The sequence below is a fragment of the Mytilus trossulus genome, unplaced genomic scaffold (genome assembly GCF_036588685.1).
Source record: "Mytilus trossulus isolate FHL-02 unplaced genomic scaffold, PNRI_Mtr1.1.1.hap1 h1tg000236l__unscaffolded, whole genome shotgun sequence".
Classification (NCBI taxonomy): domain Eukaryota; kingdom Metazoa; phylum Mollusca; class Bivalvia; order Mytilida; family Mytilidae; genus Mytilus; species Mytilus trossulus.
In genome coordinates, this window is record NW_026963316.1 from 31,107 (window position 1) to 54,011 (window position 22,905).

Below are 22,905 nucleotides of genomic sequence, written 5' to 3' on the forward strand. Positions count from 1 at the left end.
TAAATAAGGGAGATAATTTGTTACTTCCGGTTTGAAAAATGTTACTTCCGATTATATTTGAATATTTACTTGACACTGATTCCAAAAATATCTGGTTCTATATACTTTTATATTAATAAAGTACAAAAAATAGCTACTTCCGGTTTACAAAAAGTCACTTCCGGTTGTTTTTTCAAGGTTAAATGATTTGATACCTTTTTCTAAAAGTTGTATATCTTTATCATGTATACATATAGAATAAAAGCAAAGGTCAAAATCTAGAACGTCAAATTAAGCTATGACCTTGAGATCAATTTCAAGGTCATAAACCAAGGACCTCAAATCAAAAGATAATAGGTCTTAATTATATTTAGTTAATGAGTTATATCACCAAACGCGTATTTTTAAATACAAGAGGGGAGAAAACTCCCTTTTACATTCAACGTACGCTTGCAATCAAAATTTACATCTTACGACATGTGGCAACTAACAATTTAGTAAAAATAATTTGTTGATATCTTATACAGTCTTTGGATATAAGTGAAAATAAGCCAAATTCAAATATAAGGATATGACCTTGACCTTTGACCTTGACCTTATTTTCATTTTTTGGGACCAAGGACCTCAAATCAAAAGATCCTAGGTCTCTATCACTTATGGTTTATAAGATAGAAATTTATATCAGATGCATAAGTGGAAATAACTCTCATATGGAGCGGTCATATCGCTTCGGTCAAAATAGGACAAATCATGCGAAGGATATAAAGAGCAATTTTGTAAAATAAATTTGTCATAATCTTTAACGGTTGCAAAGGAGATGCGCTAACAAGGAAAAGTGTTTGTGGAGATAACTCCTACAAAGAAAAGTATTCGTTTACGCAGGGTAAATTTCAAAAGCGCATAAACTGTTCGATATCATATACAAAATATCTAAGCGACATATTGCGAAACAAATGTTTATCGCAAGAACAAAATTAGGCGGAAGAAAAAAAAAATAATCAGAAGAAGAACAATAGGTCTTTCTACAGAAAAGTGGAAAGACCTAATAATAATAATAATAATAATTAAAAACCAATTGTTCAAAGAACAATTGAGGGTATTTCCACCAATAAGTATCTATTTTGATATGAAAATATTAAAATTCAGTTGAAAATGTCAGTTCCTATGACTTAATGATGTATAAATATGAATTTCAAGCAAAGGTCAAAATCTAGAACGTCCAATTAACCTATGACCTTGACCTCAATTTTAAGGTCATAAACCAAGGATTCCATATCAAAAGACCCTAGGTCTGTATTATGTATGGTTCATGAGTAATATCCCTTTACGCATAATTCTAAATATAAAAGGGGCAAAAACTCCCATTTATTGTCTACGCACCCTTCCAATCAAAATTTTAAAGTTACGACATGTCGCAACTAACAATTTAGTAAAAATATTTGTCGAAATCTTATAAAGTTAATGAAAAAGAGTGAAAATAAGCCAAAATCAAAATTTAGAATTTGACCTCGACCTTTGACCTTGACCTAATTTTCATTTTTTTGGACCAAGGACCTCAAATCAAAAGATCCTAGGTCTCTAGCACTTATGGTTTACAAGATAGAAATGCATATCACTTATAACAAATGCATAAGGGGAAATAACTCTCATATGGAGCGTTCATATCGCTTTGGTCAAAATAGGACAAATCATGCGAAGGATATAACGAGCAATTTTATAAAATAAATTTGTCATAATATTTTACGGTTGCGAAGGAGTTGCGCTCACAAGGAAAACAGTGTTTGGGGAGATAACTCCTACAAAGAAAAGTATTCGTTTACGCAGGGTAAATTTCAAAAGCGCATAAACTGTTTGATATCATATACCAAATATCTAAGCGAAATATTGTGAAACAAATGTTAATCGCAAGAACAAAATTAGGCGGAAGAAAAAAAAAATAATCAGAAGAAAAACAATAGGTCTTTCCACAGAAAAGTGGAAAGACCTAATTAAAAAAGTGTGTACACGCTGAAATTTCTCTCAAAGTTGTATGGGCCCTGTGATGGATACGGCAAGCATATTTGACAATCTTGTCTATCCACAAAATATAGTAGATCGAAAGCTTAAGAGTATCTCTGCAACATACTGAGGATTATGAAAACATTGACAATTAATGCTTATGATGGATTGTTGTTTTTAACAGCCACTTTCAGAACTATTGATTATTAGTTGGTAGCCAGATTATTATCGGAAGAGGAAATCCAGAGAAAACAACTTACCGTCGATAGGCAAATCCTAACTCATTCAGATTGGAACCAAACGCTCATAAAACGTGCTGGTTTTGATCTCACAACTTTAGTGTTGACGGGCTAATGATATAGTTAATGAACTACATATATCAGATCAAGAAAACTAAATAGTTATCAACGGTACCAGGATTATAATTTAGTACTCCAACGCGCGTTTCGTCTGCATAAGACTCATCAGTGACGCTCACATCAAAATATTTATAAAGACTCATCAGTGACGCTCATATCAAAATATTTATAAAGCCAAACAAGTACAAAGTTGAAGAGCATTGAGGATTCAAAATTCCAAAAAGTTGTGAAAAATACGGCTAAGGTAATATATGCCTGGAATAAGAAAATCCTTAGTTTTTCAAAAATTTCAAAGTTTGGTAAACAGGAAATTTATAAAAATGACCACATTATTGATATTTATGTCAACACCGAAGTGTTGACTACTGGGCTGGTGATACCCTCGGGGACGAAACGTCCACCAGCAGTGGCATCGACCCAGTGGTGTAAATAGTTATCAACGGTACCAGGGTTATGATTTAGTACGCCGACGCGCGTTTCGTCTACATAAGACTAAACATTGACAAATCAACCATAACATGAGCTCAAGGTCAGATTAACTCTTTCAGATTGACAAATTTGATATATCATTATTTACACCATGTATTGTTGACTTTCTGCTAAATTGTACTATTAGAGAAAAGTACTCAACCACAAATTATTAACCCATTACAAATGAACCATGAACATGATGTCAAAGTAAAATGAACCCTGCTAGACAGACAAGAGTACTAAACACCAAACATAGTTCACATATTGCTTATAAATAATATAAGATAAACAAACATAACAAAGACAAAATTGTCAAAGTTGAAATGTCTCGCCGACTTTACTTATCACTTAAATCATATCATATGCCCAATTTAGTTAGCCTTTAAATACAAGCATCTGAGAAAAAGACATAATCAAAGAATGTTTGTGAGTACGCTCAAATACCTCACGCCCACACATTTTTACTATGCAAATAAAATCTCACCAAAATCCCAAGTTCAAAATCTTTTTACTCCTTCAAAGGTCAATTGATAAGAAAATATTGTGGATATGCACGTGTAAATATTATGTCCTCATTAAGTAGAAAGTTTGGTGGAATTATGTTGTGTTGTTAAAGAGGAGTTGCGATGATAAACTATTGCAGTAGTGTGTGTGTACTATTCTATGTTCAAAGGGGTATTACTCCTGAAACAAATTGAATCATAATTTCCTGTCGACAGGCAAAAAGTCAAAGTATGTTCTTATGATCTACAAAGTGCCATGAAAACATGTTGTATAGTTTAAGAGCAGTTGCAATGACTAACTATTGCAGCAGTATATTCAAAACTCTAAGTTCAAAGGAGCATAGCACCTTAAAACAATATTAAATCAGAATTTCCTGTTAATGTACAGATATGTATACATGTATCAGGTCCCTATAATTTACAAAGTCAAAGTAAAATGACAATATTTTGTGTAGTTTAAAGGGGTACTAGATGTCAAATTCATGTTCACCGGTACGACTCAAATTCTCATATTTGCTTTATAACATATTAAAACAATTATTCAAGTCATACAAAGTATAAAATAAACAATTAACAGGGCATTAGCTGGATAATATGTAGCTTCGTTTCTTTTAGTCTAGACGCCATCTAGTCAACTATCCAGTTGACCTTAATACTGTCGGTGGTCATATAAGCGATATCTATAATATTAAAATAACGAGGTCCAATTTGTAAGCCGTCATGGGGTGAAAACGACAAATCAAAGAATTCAACTTTATATATAAAGCTTATATAGGATAATGATGTTGATAGAAAATTACACCACTCCAGACCTTTTTGCTTTCCACATAATTAATATTCCCAATAATTAACAAGTTTCGGGTCGCATCCGATATCGATACCAATGTACCTTTTACCTATTACCTTATCTGTACGTTCCGCATCTCACAGGTGCACCACCAAACGGTGTATTTAGGACTTGCTATATACACGGGTCATAATCAGAGGGTTGACAATACTAAATTCAAGCATTGTCACATTGTTTCCTATCGTAGTATTTTAATCAGTATGACTTTATAAGATGGCAATACGAATACTAAATATTTGGACTTAAAATAAGGAGTATATGCACAGTTTCCAATTTGTTAGCCGGCATAACGTAAAACAGCAAATCAAAGAATTCAACTTTATTTATAACTAATGTTATAGGACAATGATGTTGATTAAAATGACTCCATTCAAGGCCTTTTTGTTTTCCAAATAATTAAAATTACCAATAACTGATATACGGGTTCAAACAGAAAGATTTTGAAAGCAGAAAAAACTGTGCATCTTATAATCAGCATGACTTTATAAGATGACAATACCAAAACTAATAATGTATGCAAAAATAAGGCTTACACATATTTATATACTTTGATTCAGTGACGGACCCGCGATATCACGGGTGTGTTCTAGTAAACATAAAGATAGAACGAACTCGTGCAAAGGATTTTTTCTAAGTCTGTCTAATTTCATATTTAAGGTTAAACATACATTTAAATCATCGTTTTTACCTGTATAAAAATTAGTTTTTGTGGATCGAATCAATCATTCGTATGATTTACCTTGTTTCACTTTCAATGTTGACATTCTTTTCCTTTTAATAACAGAACACGCACAATTCATGCGTTATCCTTCTCGAACTAAGGGGTTAAATTGAACTTCACATGAGTACGGATTCAACACTCATCATCGATATAATCCGTAGAACAAAAATTTAATCAGAATTTCCTGTCGATATGCATATCTACATGTACATAGTTTATCCTGATTGTCCATAAAGTTTTAATAAATTCTAATCTCTGATTTGACAATGAACCATAAAAATAGTCAAAGTCAGATAAGCCCTGCCAGACAACATGTACACCGTGAAATACTACAATACACAAACTAAAGTTGACCTATTGCTTACAGTATCTACGACACGGGCACGACTACGAGAATGTAATAACTGATCATAAACCATGCAAAATAATGAACGAAAAACAAATATGATATACAGCGATAAAGTCAACCACTAATATACGGGATACTGACTTTGGACAGGCACATACAGATCTAGACGGGCGGGTTCCAACTACATTTGTGTAGCTAAAGGTGACAAATCTACCCTAACCTGACACAGTGGTACAACTGTACAACATAAGAACAAACTATAACGAGAGGCTTTAAAGAGCCTGTGTCGCGCTCAAATTGATATATGTGCATATTTAACCAGATGCTCCGCAGGGCGCAGCTTTATACGACGAACCCTGAACGGTTGGGGCTAGTATTGACACAACATTCAAACTGGATACAGCTCTGAATTTGGATTGTGATTAAATAGTTGACACAGCATAAGTTTCTGACACAGAATGAATGTGGTCTAATGAACTTAACATTTTGTTTTTTTTGCTTTTGAGCAATTCACTATGCTGTTGATTATTAATCCTTTGATATTTAAAAGAAATTTTCTTTTTCATTTCTGAAATCTGAAATAAGAAAAATTGAACCCCACCAATTTTTTTTTCCTCCCCCTTTCCCTAATTCCAAAAAAGATCTCAATTCATATTTCTAATGGAGTTTTCAACAATAACTACCCATTTAAATACATCATAAAATATAAAATGTCATACAGTCATGATTTAAATTGATTTAACTACTATTCTGGACAAAGAAAGATAACTCCAATGCAACATTTTATATTGGCAAATTTCCAATGAAGTTCATTAAACTAAAGTTTTTGGCAAATTTCCAATGGAATTTATTAATAATAAAGTTTTTGGCAAATTTCCAATATACATAATTTAAGAGCAGTTAATGTGAGATATTAAAATGAGTTTCAATTACCAACCTTACACTGCTTTTAAATTATGTGTTGTACTTAAGTAATTGTCCATTAACCTGGAAACCCTTTTCCACCCTTTTTGCACCTTATTCCTTAACGGTTTGAGCCATAACTCCCCAAGAAAATTCTTACCATCTCTTTGTGGTATTCCAATATCCAAAATCTAAATACATGGTTAGATTCATCATATCAAATAAACCCAAGAATTAAATTTTTGATGAAATCAAATTAAGTTCAATTTTGGACCCTTTAGACCTCAATGTGGACCAATTTGATAACCGGTCCTAAATATTAAAAATCTAAATACATGGTTAGATTCAGCATATTGAAGAACCCCATATATTGATTTTTTGTTGAAATCAAACAAAGTTTAATTTTGGACCCCGATTTGGACAAACTTGAAAACTGGGCCCATAATCAAAAAACTAAGTACATGTTTAGATTCAGCATATCAAAGAACCCCAATAATTCCATTTTTGTTAAATCAAAGAACCCCAATGATTCAATTTTTGTTAAAATCAAACTAAGTTTAATTTTGGACCCTTTGGACCTTAATGTAGACCAATTTGAAAACGGGACCAAAAATTAAGAATCTAAATACACGGTTAGATTCGGTATATCAAAGAACTTCAATAGTTCAATTTTTGATGAAATCAAACAAAGTTTAATCTAAAATTTATAAAAAAAACAAAATAACGAAAGGGAGCTCACGTCACTAGATATAATCAATTCAATATTTGTTTATGAAAATTAGTTTAGAAAGCGTTTTCTTTAGTTAATGTACGTCCGACATGTAAGACGACGGACATACAGACGGACGAACGGACGGACAAACAGACGGACAACGGTATACCATAATACGTCCCGTAAACGGGTGTCTCTTTATTGGGCGTATAAAAACTAATCTACTTTATTAGCAAAACTTATGTATAATTGGTAAATAAATAATATACTAGCCTTCTATGTGTGATGACATTGTTCTTCAAACTACGCAAAATAAGTAAGTCGTATATATATATATATATGTTAAATAGTAAACACCGTGAACACGTGACATACGCAGATAAAAATAAAACTTAAGAATGTTATTGGTCTCGGATTTGGTATCTATAATTCTCTGTTTTTAACAAAGAACCGATCATTCATCTTTTATTGGGGAGGAACATTAATGGTTTTAAAATTTCTTCGCTGGGCATTTTTTCATTACTTAAATCAGAAACGAATTTTGTTTCAAATAACATACAGGATTACGAAATTTGCTTACAAACTCAACGTTGCATTTTACATTTCCCAATGTTTGTCCCTTTTTATCTTCTGAATTATGCTTTTCGTAAAAATGAGAATTAAACTATGTTTTTTATAAATAAAACATGCCCCAACAAAACTAGAATGGTATTTTTTTTTTAAATATAAGTACATATGATATAAGACTGAGGTATATTGGCATGAAACACAAAACTATTTAAAATGGTTATCCACCTTCTATATATATATATTAGATAATTCTAAATATATATCTATCTCTTATTTCATCATTCAAATATATTAGGAAGTTATGAAATGACTTGACTGTCTTGTTTTCTGAAATATTATGACTGTATTCATAATATGTATATACATATATATTATGTACTTTCTTTATCATATAGCATTTTTATCACATTTATGGAGTTGTAAATTTGTATCAATTACTATATGTGGATTTTTTTTTTTTACATACATGTAGCATTTACATGTATACGTTATTATATTATGTGGATCCTTGTATGTCATAATTTATTGTGCTTTTACATTATCATATCAAAATTTTAATGAGTACCAACATTGCACAGGCATTTTTCTTTGCATTTCCCCCTATAAATACCTTACTGCATATATATAGGGGGAATCCATAGACAAGTCCCTGTGCAACATTGCGACCTTTTTGCAAAACAAATTTTAAAGTTTTACTTTGCTTTGACCCTATATTTTTGTAAATAAATTTTATATTTATATCATGTTTATCATAGTTTGCCATTAACGATCACTGGAAAACAAGTATAATTTACGAAAAATATGCACACCGAATGATGAGTATACCTCAATTTTTATTTCAGAGTTTCTGTAAATTGAGTGTGGATAGGACAGTCCCTGAAATCACTCAAACATATGAAATCAACACTGTCTAGTTGTTAAAATATTTTGAAGTAGTCTAATTATGTTCATCAGAGCTAGAGAAGTATAATTTTTCGTTGTTAATCTCAACAAGATCAATTTTCTCGCTTGATCCGGTATGGCGAAAGCAATACAGTTAATATGGCCAATGGTAACTTCTGTTTATCGCTATTTTGTGCATTTTTCCTTTGATCTTGTTTTGTGAAAATGGTTCATATCATGCTACTCGCTTGAGATGAAAAATTATCGCTGGAAATTAAGGAGGCCCGTTGCGTTGCAAATGAACTTGACATGAAAATTTGACAACGTCGTCATAGGTAAAATATATATATATAGTGATAAACAAATTATCATTGGTCATCTCAACTCGATTGCTTTTCCCGCTTTCGACGTACCGGCGATCTATAATTATCGCTATTTTACAAAATTTCCCTTTGATTTTACTGTCCGATATTTAGTTTTTCTCAGCTGAGTAGAGTGATATGAAAATTATCGCTAGAAACTAAGGGAGCACGTGCGTTGTCAATGAAATTAATATGAAACTAACAACGTCGTCATAGGTAAAATAGCGATATAATTTAATAAAAGATTATTATTGGTCATCTCAACTCGACTGTTTTTCTCACATTCGCCTTACCGGTGTCCTAAAGCCATCCTTCACCCATGCCATTTTTCCGGGGGGACGGGATTTGTTCAATTTTTACCCCCGGAAACATTGGCATGATCCAACTTTTTCCCCTCAGCGTAATGGGGTGGACATCAGGATCAGTCCTATTTACCCCCAAAAAGCACGACGACGTCATTTTTCAAAATAGTAACTTGTTTTGATTAGTTTAGCAGTACCAAACCTTCATCATACATGTACCCAACCCCTAATCCTTGACACCAGGCCTTTTAACCCTCTTGCTGCCAAAGGGACATTTATGGCTTCTACACACAAATGGGCCATTCCAGTTAATTTCTGACAGGTGGGGATGGATGGGGAGATTTTTTTTCATACCTATCAGAAAAAACATCATGAAAAACTACCAGACTCAAGCTGGCAGCCACTTTTATCGGCCAATCAAGATAGCAGCAACTTTTTTCCAGCAGCCAATTTTGACAATATGTCTAAAAACCAAAAAACTGCATAAGACTCAAACGTTCCAAAAATCGCTAAATCTTAGTTAAATATAATTTAACAGCGGAATTCGACAGTTTCGCGGCTTGTACTTAATTTAAAAGCATTTCATTACGTTTAAAATATGTATGTGAAGTTAGCTGCCGGTTTGTTATTCGATATTCGATATTCAATATCCGACGGTTGCTAGCAGTCGGTTCAATATTAAAAATTAGTTGAAAATCATTAAAAAGTATAATTTTCATTGTTAACAGGAGTGAAAAATTACGCCGCAAATAGTTTTATGACCCCTTCAAGCTGTCGTAAATTATCGTTGTCCTCGAATATAAACCCTTAAATAAACTGCATATTTCTCTTTATGTTATATCGATTTTTATCAATAAAACGACATCAAAGATTCATCAAAGATTTAATTTAATATATAATATATAAAACTACAACTAAAGTCGGCCATTCTGAAAACATTTCAAAATATAAAAAGAAATATCTATGGAAAGCGAAAAAAAGAATGAATATATTGTGAAACCCTACGGGAAACCGCTCAGATGAGAGTTAGACCCCTGGTGTTTTAATACAAATGTAACGATTTAATTTAATATATAATATATCAATATAAAGCCGGCCACTATAAAAACATTCAGAAATATAAATAGAAATATCTATGGAAAGCCAAAAAAGAATAAATATATAGTGAAACCTACGGGAGACCACTCAGGTCACAGTGAAAAGCCTTTGGACCTCTGTGGTGGCCAGACGGGCCCGGATCCCAGAAAAATATTTAAGTGGGGAATAGCTTGGGTCAATACCTTTAAAATGAGTTAGGTCCGGTTCGGAACTTTGCCGTAGGGATATACCGAAGAGTACCGAATGTGTGATTGATATGAAAAATACGTAAATGGGCAACTTTGAACCTCTGTGGTGGCCAGACGGGCCCGGATCCCAGAAAAATATTTAAGTGGGGAATAGCTTGGGTCAATACCTTTAAAATGAGCTAGGTCCGGTTCGGAACTTTGCCGTAGGGATATACCGAAGAGTACCGAATGTGTGATTGATATGAAAAATACGTAAATGGGCAACTTTGAACCTCTGTGGTGGCCAGACGGGCCCGGATCCCAGAAAAATATTTAAGTGGGGAATAGCTTGGGTCAATACATTTAAAATGAGCTAGGTCCGGTTCGGAACTTTGCCGTAGGGATATACCGAAGAGTACCGAATGTGTGATTGATATGAAAAATACGTAAATGGGCAACTTTGAACCTCTGTGGTGGCCAGACGGGCCCGGATCCCAGAAAAATATTTAAGTGGGGAATAGCTTGGGTCAATACCTTTAAAATGAGCTAGGTCCGGTTCGGAACTTTGCCGTAGGGATATACCGAAGAGTACCGAATGTGTGATTGATATGAAAAATACGTAAATGGGCAACTTTGAACCTCTGTGGTGGCCAGACGGGCCCGGATCCCAGAAAAATATTTAAGTGGGGAATAGCTTGGGTCAATACCTTTAAAATGAGCTAGGTCCGGTTCGGAACTTTGCCGTAGGGATATACCGAAGAGTACCGAATGTGTGATTGATATGAAAAATACGTAAATGGGCAACTTTGAACCTCTGTGGTGGCCAGACGGGCCCGGATCCCAGAAAAATATTTAAGTGGGGAATAGCTTGGGTCAATACCTTTAAAATGAGCTAGGTCCGGTTCGGAACTTTGCCGTAGGGATATACCGAAGAGTACCGAATGTGTGATTGATATGAAAAATACGTAAATGGGCAACTTTGAACCTCTGTGGTGGCCAGACGGGCCCGGATCCCAGAAAAATATTTAAGTGGGGAATAGCTTGGGTCAATACCTTTAAAATGAGCTAGGTCCGGTTCGGAACTTTGCCGTAGGGATATACCGAAGAGTACCGAATGTGTGATTGATATGAAAAATACGTAAATGGGCAACTTTGAACCTCTGTGGTGGCCAGACGGGCCCGGATCCCAGAAAAATATTTAAGTGGGGAATAGCTTGGGTCAATACCTTTAAAATGAGCTAGGTCCGGTTCGGAACTTTGCCGTAGGGATATACCGAAGAGTACCGAATGTGTGATTGATATGAAAAATACGTAAATGGGCAACTTTGAACCTCTGTGGTGGCCAGACGGGCCCGGATCCCAGAAAAATATTTAAGTGGGGAATAGCTTGGGTCAATACCTTTAAAATGAGCTAGGTCCGGTTCGGAACTTTGCCGTAGGGATATACCGAAGAGTACCGAATGTGTGATTGATATGAAAAATACGTAAATGGGCAACTTTGAACCTCTGTGGTGGCCAGACGGGCCCGGATCCCAGAAAAATATTTAAGTGGGGAATAGCTTGGGTCAATACCTTTAAAATGAGCTAGGTCCGGTTCGGAACTTTGCCGTAGGGATATACCGAAGAGTACCGAATGTGTGATTGATATGAAAAATACGTAAATGGGCAACTTTGAACCTCTGTGGTGGCCAGACGGGCCCGGATCCCAGAAAAATATTTAAGTGGAGAATAGCTTGGGTCAATACCTTTAAAATGAGCTAGGTCCGGTTCGGCACTTTGCCGTAGGGATATACCGAAGAGTACCGAATGTGTGATTGATATGAAAAATACGTAAATGGGCAACTTTGAACCTCTGTGGTGGCCAGACGGGCCCGGATCCCAGAAAAATATTTAAGTGGGGAATAGCTTGGGTCAATACCTTTAAAATGAGCTAGGTCCGGTTCGGAACTTTGCCGTAGGGATATACCGAAGAGTACCGAATGTGTGATTGATATGAAAAATACGTAAATGGGCAACTTTGAACCTCTGTGGTGGCCAGACGGGCCCGGATCCCAGAAAAATATTTAAGTGGGGAATAGCTTGGGTCAATACCTTTAAAATGAGCTAGGTCCGGTTCGGAACTTTGCCGTAGGGATATACCGAAGAGTACCGAATGTGTGATTGATATGAAAAATACGTAAATGGGCAACTTTGAACCTCTGTGGTGGCCAGACGGGCCCGGATCCCAGAAAAATATTTAAGTGGGTAATAGCTTGGGTCAATACCTTTAAAATGAGCTAGGTCCGGTTCGGAACTTTGCCGTAGGGATATACCGAAGAGTACCGAATGTGTGATTGATATGAAAAATACGTAAATGGCCAACTTTGAACCTCTGTGGTGGCCAGACGGGCCCGGATCCCAGAAAAATATTTAAGTGGGGAATAGCTTGGGTCAATACCTTTAAAATGAGCTAGGTCCGGTTCGGAACTTTGCCGTAGGGATATACCGAAGAGTACCGAATGTGTGATTGATATGAAAAATACGTAAATGGGCAACTTTGAACCTCTGTGGTGGCCAGACGGGCCCGGATCCCAGAAAAATATTTAAGTGGGGAATAGCTTGGGTCAATACCTTTAACATGAGCTAGGTCCGGTTCGGAACTTTGCCGTAGGGATATACCGAAGAGTACCGAATGTGTGATTGATATGAAAAATACGTAAATGGGCAACTTTGAACCTCTGTGGTGGCCAGACGGGCCCGGATCCCAGAAAAATAATTAAGTGGAGAATAGCTTGGGTCAATACCTTTAAAATGAGCTAGGTCCAGTTCGGAACTTTGCCGTAGGGATATACCGAAGAGTACCGAATGTGTGATTGATATGAAAAATACGTAAATGGGCAACTTTGAACCTCTGTGGTGGCCAGACGGGCCCGGATCCCAGAAAAATATTTAAGTGGGGAATAGCTTGGGTCAATACCTTTAAAATGAGCTAGGTCCGGTTCGGAACTTTGCCGTAGGGATATACCGAAGAGTACCGAATGTGTGATTGATATGAAAAATACGTAAATGGGCAACTTTGAACCTCTGTGGTGGCCAGACGGGCCCGGATCCCAGAAAAATATTTAAGTGGGGAATAGCTTGGGTCAATACCTTTAAAATGAGCTAGGTCCGGTTCGGAACTTTGCCGTAGGGATATACCGAAGAGTACCGAATGTGTGATTGATATGAAAAATACGTAAATGGGCAACTTTGAACCTCTGTGGTGGCCAGACGGGCCCGGATCCCAGAAAAATATTTAAGTGGGGAATAGCTTGGGTCAATACCTTTAAAATGAGCTAGGTCCGGTTCGGAACTTTGCCGTAGGGATATACCGAAGAGTACCGAATGTGTGGTGGAAATGAAAAGTACGTTAAAACACAACTTTGAATCCTTACGATGGCCGACGTGCTCGGATCCAAAATACATATTTAAGCAAGGAGTAGTCCAGGTCAATACCGTTGAAATGAGCTAGGTCTGGATCGGAACATTGCCGTTGGAATTTGCCGAGAAGTACCAAATGTGTTGTTAGTCTGAGAAGTTTGCTGAGATGCTACTTTAAACTTCAGGGTTAATATTCAACGTTACATTCTGACTGCTGTTGATTTACACTAAGTTCTGTAAGTTTATTGCATCAATACAGGATATAAAAAAATACCTAAAATGACAAAATCCCGAGAAAAACTGATGTCATACCTAGGTAATAAAACAGTCATATTTTCATAGAAACCTTTCAAGAGAATTTACAATTGATTTTTTTTTTCTGTAAAGAATATGTAAGTGTATTTTGAGTTAAAGAAATAAACAAAGTTTTTAGAAAAATGATGCATTATATTGGGTATGACAGCGAGTACTTTCCAGACTGTTTGAATACCAAGTCAAAAAGGTACAATCATTTAAAAAAAAATACAATTCTGAACATTTCGATATTTGCAGGAATATGTATAAGAGGAACTTTTCAAAAACCACCTTGAGTTGGGTAGACTAGTCACATTTTGCATGAAAATAATATAAAGGAATCAAATATTTTCCGGAGTAGGTATTCACCAGAAAATCATTCCCAACGTCCCATAGAGATGCCCTACAGGTTATAAGTTTACCACTTAAAACGGGTACCATCTTGGCAAAGGATTTTGGGTTTAAAGGATAAAGTAGAAAACCAAAGGAAGTGCTGGTAAAGCTTATTGGAGTCATAACGCATCATGTGTGAACCCGTACAGAATTGTTTCCTAAAATGAATTTATACTACAAGCAAAAAAACGTGGTATACCTTATACATCTAGATTAAGGAAATACGACTTCAACAAGACATAGAAAAGGAATCTGTTATTAAGGTGAAAGATGGTAGAAAATTACCACAGTGGCCATTGAACCATTTTTAGGCAAGTCGACGTGCTTTGCATACATTTGATTAGTAAAATGTCAGAAGCCCAAAAGTGAAGAAGGCATCGAAGGTACAGTAGATGCCTCGAGTAGAGTTGGCAAAAACCAACCCCGCAACAGGTGAAAGTCGTTCCATTTTTTAGGTTCAACATTTACGTATTTTTCATATCAATCACACATTCGGTACTCTTCGGTATATCCCTACGGCAAAGTTCCGAACCGGACCTAGCTCATTTTAAAGGTATTGACCCAAGCTATTCCCCACTTAAATATTTTTCTGGGATCCGGGCCCGTCTGGCCACCACAGAGGTTCAAAGTTGCCCATTTCCGTATTTTTCATATCAACTACACATTCGGTACTCTTCGGCATATCCCTACGGCAAAGTTCCGAACCGGACCTAGCTCATTTCAAAGGAATTAACCCAAGCTATTCCCAACTTAAATATTTTTCTGGGATCCGGGCCTGTCTGGCCACCACAGAGGTTCAAAGTTACCCATGTATTTTTCATATCAACTACACATTCGGTACTCTTCGGCATATCCCTACAGCAAAGTTCCGAACCGGACCTAGCTCATGTTAAAGGTATTAACCCAAGCTATTCCCCACTTAAATATTTTTCTGGGATCCGGGCCCGTCTGGCCACCACAGATGTCCAAAGTTGCCAATTTAAGTATTTTTCATATCAACGACACATTCGGTACTCTTCGGCATATCCCTACGGCAAAGTTCCGAACCGGACCTAGCTCATGTTTAAGGTATTACTAGTAACCCAAGCTATTCCCCACTTAAATATTTTTCTGGGATCCGGGCCCGTCTGACCACCACAGAGGTTTAAAGTTGCCCATTTACGTATTTTTCATATCAACGACACATTCGGTACTCTTCGGCATATCCCTACGGCAAAGTTCCGAACCGGACCTAGCTCATTTTAAAGGTATTAACCCAAGCTATTCCCCACTTAAATATTTTTCTGGGATCCGGGCCTGTCTGACCACCACAGAGGTTCAAAGTTGCCCATTTACGTATTTTTCATATCAACGACACATTCGGTACTCTTCGGCATATCCCTACGGCAAAGTTCCGAACCGGACCTAGCTCATTTCAAAGTATTAACCCAAGCTATTCCCCACTTAAATATTTTTCTGGGATCCGGGCCCGTTTGACCACCACAGAGGTTTAAAGTTGCCCATTTACGTATTTTTCATATCAACGACACATTCGGTACTCTTCGGCATATCCCTACGGCAAAGTTCCGAACCGGACCTAGCTCATGTTTAAGGTATTAACCCAAGCTATTCCCCACTTAAATATTTTTCTGGGATCCGGGCCCGTCTGGCCACCACAGATGTCCAAAGTTGCCAATTTAAGTATTTTTCATATCAACGACACATTCGGTACTCTTCGGCATATCCCTACGGCAAAGTTCCGAACTGGACCTAGCTCATGTTTAAGGTATTAACCCAAGCTATTCCCCACTTAAATATTTTTCTGGGATCCGGGCCCGTCTGACCACCACAGAGGTTCAAAGTTGCCCATTTACGTATTTTTCATATCAACGACACATTCGGTACTCTTCGGCATATCCCTACGGCAAAGTTCCGAACCGGACCTAGCTCATTTCAAAGGTATTAACCCAAGCTATTCCCCAGTTAAATATTTTTCTGGGATCCGGGCCGGTCTGACCACCACAAAGGCTCAAAGTTGCCCATTTACGTATTTTTCATATCAACGACACATTCGGTACTCTTCGGCATATCCCTACGGCAAAGTTCCGAACTGGGACCTAGCTCATGTTTAAGGTATTAATCCAAGCTATTCCCCACTTAAATATTTTTCTGGGATCCGGGCCCGTCTGACCACCACAGAGGTTTAAAGTTGCCCATTTACGTATTTTTCATATCAACGACACATTCGGTACTCTTCGGTATATCCCTACGGCAAAGTTCCGAACCGGACCTAGCTCATTTTAAAGGTATTGACCCAAGCTATTCCCCACTTAAATATTTTTCTGGGATCCGGGCCCGTCTGGCCACCACAGAGGTTCAAAGTTGCCCATTTACGTATTTTTCATATCAATCACACATTCGGAACTCTTCGGTATATCCCTACGGCAAAGTTCCGAACCGGACCTAGCTCATTTTAAAGGTATTGACCCAAGCTATTCCCCACTTAAATATTTTTCTGGGATCCGGGCCCGTCTGACCACCACAGAGGTTCAAAGTTGCCCATTTCCGTATTTTTCATATCAACTACACATTCGGTACTCTTCGGCATATCCCTACGGCAAAGTTCCGAACCGGACGTAGCTCATTTCAAAGGAATTAACCCAAGCTATTCCCCAATTAAATATTTTTCTGGGATCCGGGCCCGTCTGGCCACCACAGAGGTTCAAAGTTACCCATGTATTTTTCATATCAACTACACATTCGGTACTCTTCGGCATATCCCTACGGCAAAGTTCCGAACCGGACCTAGCTCATTTTGAAGGTATTAACCCAAGCTATTCCCCACTTAAATATTTTTCTGGGATCTGGGCCCGTCTGACCACCACAGAGGTTCAAAGTTGCCCATTTACGTATTTTTCATATCAACTACACATTCGGGACTTTTCACAATATATTCATTCTTTTTTTCGCTTTCCATAGATATTTCTTTTTATATTTTGAAATGTTTTCAGAATGGCCGACTTTAGTTGTAGTTTTATATATTATATATTAAATTAAATCTTTGTTGAATCTTTGAAATCGTTTTATTGATAAAAATCTTGATTACATAAAGACAAATATGCAACTTATATAAGGGTTTATTTGGGCGTAATTTGTCACTCCTGTTAACTATGAAATCATACTTTTTAATGATTTTCAACTAAAATTTGATATTGAATCGACTGCTAGCAACCGGTTGTATATTGAATATCGAATATCAAATAACAAACCGGCAGCTTACTTCACATACATATTTAAAACGTAATGAAATGCTTTTAAAATCAGTACAAGCCGCGAAATTGTCGAATTCCGATGTTAAACTATATTAAAGTAAGATTTAGCGATTTTTGGATCGTTTGAGTCTCATGCAGTTTTTTGGTTTTTAGACATATCGTCAAAATTGGCTGCTGGAAAAAAGTGGCTGCTAACTTGATTGGCCGATAAAAGTGGCTGCCAGCTTGAGTCTGGTTGAAAAACTACCTATCAGATCTATAAGTTAAGACCTATCAGATGTAGAGTTTCTGTTCATTTGGGTGGATGGGCTTTCATAGGAAAAATTGACCTATCAGATTTTTTTACTGCAAGGATTGTACCCATCAGAATTTTAAATACAATACCAGATAATGCATGATACGAAACTGTCTACATTCCAAAGGACCCCTAAGATCTGAAATAGGTATTTTTTATTTAATTTGGCACTGGACAGATCAAATCCTGTTGAGGGATAAACATTTGTCAGCATAAAAATCTGATTCTAACACTGTATGTTTAATTTTCAGATATATTCATATAGTGAAATGTATACTGTGGGGGGACTGCATGGGGGATAAGCGTTTTGCCAAATTTCCGCGGGGGAAGAATGACCATTATCCAAATTTTTCTCGCGGGAAAATTAAAATTTGGCTCAATGGAATGGGGGAAGAATGACTATATAACACCGGCTCAAGCGAGAAAATCAATCTCGATGATCAACGATAATCTATAATTACCGAAATGTTAAGTAAGTTCGTTCATTTCGGTTCATTCAACATATTAAATTTCAAGGAACAAAGTATCAGCAAACACGAAAAATGTTTCCAACAGATTTTAAAAGTGCTCAACCAATACCATATACTACTGATAGGCTGCTGACAAAATATGAAGTCGTTTTGTGCATGCAGTAGCGTGAATAGTGTCAGAGAAAAATGAGGCGAAATACTTGTTGAACAAACGGACAGACAGACATATATGGAGAAAAGGAGATGCAATTTTTTAAGTATTTTTTCCAAATATATTAAAACTATTACAATAGATAGAATTTCTTGTATCTGTGACAACGTTATAAAACTAGAGGCTCTCAAGAGCCTATGTCGCTCACCTTGGTCTATGTGCATATTAAACAATGGACACAGATAAATTCATAACAAAATTAGGTTTTGATGATGGTGATGTGTTTGAAGATCTTACTTTACTGAACATTCTTGTTGCTACAATTATCTCTGTCTATATTGAACTTGGCCCAGTAATTACAGTGGAAAATATTTTCTAAAAATCGACAAAAATTTATGAAAAATGTAAAAAATTGACTATAAAAGGCAATAACTCCTAAAGGGGTCAACTGACCATATTGGTCGTGTTGACTTATTTGTAAATCTTACTTTGCTGAACATTATTGCTGTTAACTGTTTATCTCCATCCATAAAATTAGTCAAGATAATAACCAAAAACAGCAAAATTTCCTTAAAATTACCAATTCAGGGGCAGCAACCCAACAACGGGTTGACCGATTCATCTGAAATTTTCAGGGCAGATAGATCTTGACCTGATAAACAATTTACCCCCCATGTCAGATTTGCTCTTAATGTTTTGGTTTTTGAGTTATAAGCCAAAAACTGCATTTTACCCCTATGTTCTATTTTTAGCCATGGCGGCCACCTTGGTTGGTTGGCCCGGTTACAAAACACAATTTTAAACTAGGTAGCCTAATAATGATTCTGGCTATGTTTGGTAAAATTTGGCCCAGTAGTTTCAGAGGAAAAGATTTTTGTAAAAGTTAACCAAGATTTACGAAAAATGGTTAAAAATTGACTATAAAGGGCAATTACTCCTAAAGGGGTCAACTGACCATTTTGGTCATGTTGACTTATTTGTAAATCTTACTTTGCTGAACATTATTGCTGTTGACAGTTTATCTCCATCTATAATAATATTCAAGATAATAACCAAAAACAGTAAAATTTCCTTATAATTACCAATTTAGGGGCAGCAACCCAACAATGGGTTGTCTGATTCATCTGAAAATTTCAGGACAGATAGATCTTGACCTGATAAACAATTTTACCCCATGTCAGATTTGCACAATGCTTTGAATTTTGAGTTATAAGCCAAAAACTGCATTTTACCCCTATGTTCTATTTTTAGCCATGGCGGCCATTTTGGATGGTTGACTGGGTCACGCCACACATTTTTCAAACTAGATACCCCAATGATGATTGTGGCCAAGTTTGGTTAAATTTGGCCATGTAGTTTCAGAGGAAAAGATTTTTGTAAAAGTTAACTAAGATTTACGAAAAATGGTTAAAGATTGACTATAAAGGGCAATAACTCCTAAAGGGGTCAACTGACCATTTTGGTCATGTTGACTTATTTGTAAATCTTACTTTGCTGAACATTATTGCTGTTTACAGTTTATCTCCATCTATAATAATATTCAAAATAATAACCAAAAACAGTAAAATTTCCTTATAATTACCAATTTAGGGGCAGCAACCCAACAATGGGTTGTCTGATTCATCTGAAAATTTCAGGGCAGATACAGCTTGACCTGATAAACAATTTTACCCCATGTCAGATTTGCACAATGCTTTGGTTTTTGAGTTATAAGCCAAAAACTGCATTTTACCCCTATGTTCTATTTTTAGCCATGGCGGCCATCTTGGTGGGTTAGCCCGGTCACAAAACACAATTTTTAAACTAGATACATAAATGATGATTGTGGCCAAGTTTGGTTTAATTTGGCCTAGTAGTTTCAGAGGAGAAGATTTTTGTAAAAAGATTACTAAGATTTACGAAAAATGGTTAACAAATTGACTATAAAGGGCAAGTACTCCTAAAGGGGTCAACTGACCATTTTGGTCATGTTGACTTATTTGTAAATCTTACTTTGCTGAACATTATTGCTGTTTACAGTTTATCTCCATCTATAATAATATTCAAGATAATAACCAAAAACAGTAAAATTTCCTTATAATTACCAATTTAGGGGCAGCAACCCAACAATGGGTTGTCTGATTCATCTGAAAATTTCAGGGCAGATAGATCTTGACCTGTTAACCAATTTAACCCCAAGTCAGATTTGTACAATGCTTTGGTTTTTGAGTTATAAGCCAAAAACTGCATTTTACCCCTATGTTCTATTTTTAGCCATGGCGGTCATCTTGGTTGGTTGGCCCGGTCACAAAACACAATTTTTAAACTAGATACATCAATGATGTATGTGGCCAAGTTTGGTTTGATTTGGCCCAGTTGTTTCAGAGGAGAAGATTTTTGTAAAAGATTACTAAGATTTACGAAAAATGGTTAAAAATTGACTATAAAGGGCAATAACTCCTAAAGGGGTCAACTGACCATTTTGGTCATTATGACTTATTTGTAAATCTTACTTTGCTGAACATTATTGCTGTTTACAGTTTATCTCTATCTATAATAATATTCAAAATAATAACCCAAAACAGCAAAATTTCCTTAAAATTACCAATTTAGGGGCAGCAACCTAACAACGAGTTGTCCGATTCATCTAAAAATTTCAGGCAAGATAGATCTTGACCAGATAAACAATTTTATCTATGTCAGATTTGCTCTAAATGCTTTGGTTTTTGAGGTTTAAGCCAAAAACTGAATTTTACCCCTATGTTCTATTTTTAGCCGTAGCCGCCATCTTGGTTGGTTTGCCCGGTCACAAAACACAATTTTGAAACTAGATAGCCTAATAATGATTCTGGCTATGTTTGGTAAAATTTGGCCCAGTAGTTTCAGAGGAAAAGATTTTTGTAAAAGTTAACTAAGATTTACGAAAAATGGTTAAAAATTGACTATAAAGGGCAATAACTCCTAAAGGGGTCAACTGACCATTTTGGTCATGTTGACTTATTTGTAAATCTTACTTTGCTGAACATTATTGCTGTTTACAGTTTATCTCCATCTATAATAATATTCAAAATAATAACCAAAAACAGTAAAATTTCCTTATAATTACCAATTTAGGGGCAGCAACCCAACAATGGGTTGTCTGATTCATCTGAAAAATTTCAGGGCAGATAGAGCTTGACCTGATAAACAATTTTACCCCATGTCAGATTTGCACAATGCTTTGGTTTTTGAGTTATAAGCCAAAAACTGCATTTTACCCCTATGTTCTATTTTTAGCCATGGCGGCCATCTTGGTGGGTTAGCCCGGTCACAAAACACAATTTTTAAACTAGATACATAAATGATGATTGTGGCCAAGTTTGGTTTAATTTGGCCTAGTAGTTTCAGAGGAGAAGATTTTTGTAAAAAAATTACTAAGATTTACGAAAAATGGTTAACAAATTGACTATAAAGGGCAAGTACTCCTAAAGGGGTCAACTGACCATTTTGGTCATGTTGACTTATTTGTAAATCTTACTTTGCTGAACATTATTGCTGTTTACAGTTTATCTCCATCTATAATAATATTCAAGATAATAACCAAAAACAGTAAAATTTCCTTATAATTACCAATTTAGGGGCAGCAACCCAACAATGGGTTGTCTGATTCATCTGAAAATTTCAGGGCAGATAGATCTTGATATGATAAACAATTTTACCCACGTCAGATTCGCTCTAAATGCTTTGGTTTTTGAGTTATAAGCCAAAAACTGCATTTTATCCCTATGTTCTATTTTTAGCCATGGCGGCCATGTTTTTTTATGAAATGGGAATTAAAACACAAAATTTATTCTAGATACCCTAGGAATCAATCAGATGAAGTTTGGTTTGAATTGGTTCAGTAGTTTCAGAGGAGAAGATTTTTGTAAAAGTTAACGCCGGACGACAGACGCCGGACGACAGACCCCAGACGACGGACGACGGACGCCAAGTGATGAGAAAAGCTCACTTGGCCTTTTAGGCCAGGTGAGCTAAAAATCAGAAGATGGGGTATGGATGCCAACGAGACAACTCTCCACAAGAGACCAAATGACACAGAAATCACACACTGCTTAGGCAGCTACAAAAAGTCCCGAAATCATAAATTTAAAACAATTCAAACGAAAAAAATATATATGTAACACAGCAACAAACAACAACCACTGAATTACTGTAACAGACTCCTGCAAAAGACCATACATATAGAATGTGGGGGTGTTGAATATGTAAGCGAGATGTCAACTCTCCCTCTAACCTGGAACAGTATTTAACAGAAAAACATAAAAACGAACTATACAAATCAGTTGAAAAAGGCTATATGTAAAATGTAAGTGTAAGTTTGCTCAAATTAAGTCAAATTTTCAGACTAGATTTCTGTAAACGGACAACGGACGCCTAGTTATGAAAAAAAGCTCACTTGAACCAAAGGGTC

General features: G+C 36.1%; 1 protein-coding gene across 2 annotated transcripts in view; it reads right to left on the reverse strand.

Annotated features, from left to right (window-relative positions):
* Positions 1-22,905, reverse strand: part of LOC134701349 (uncharacterized) — a 40,489-nt gene that overhangs the window by 11,991 nt on the left and 5,593 nt on the right. The gene's annotated exons all lie outside the window — the stretch shown is intronic.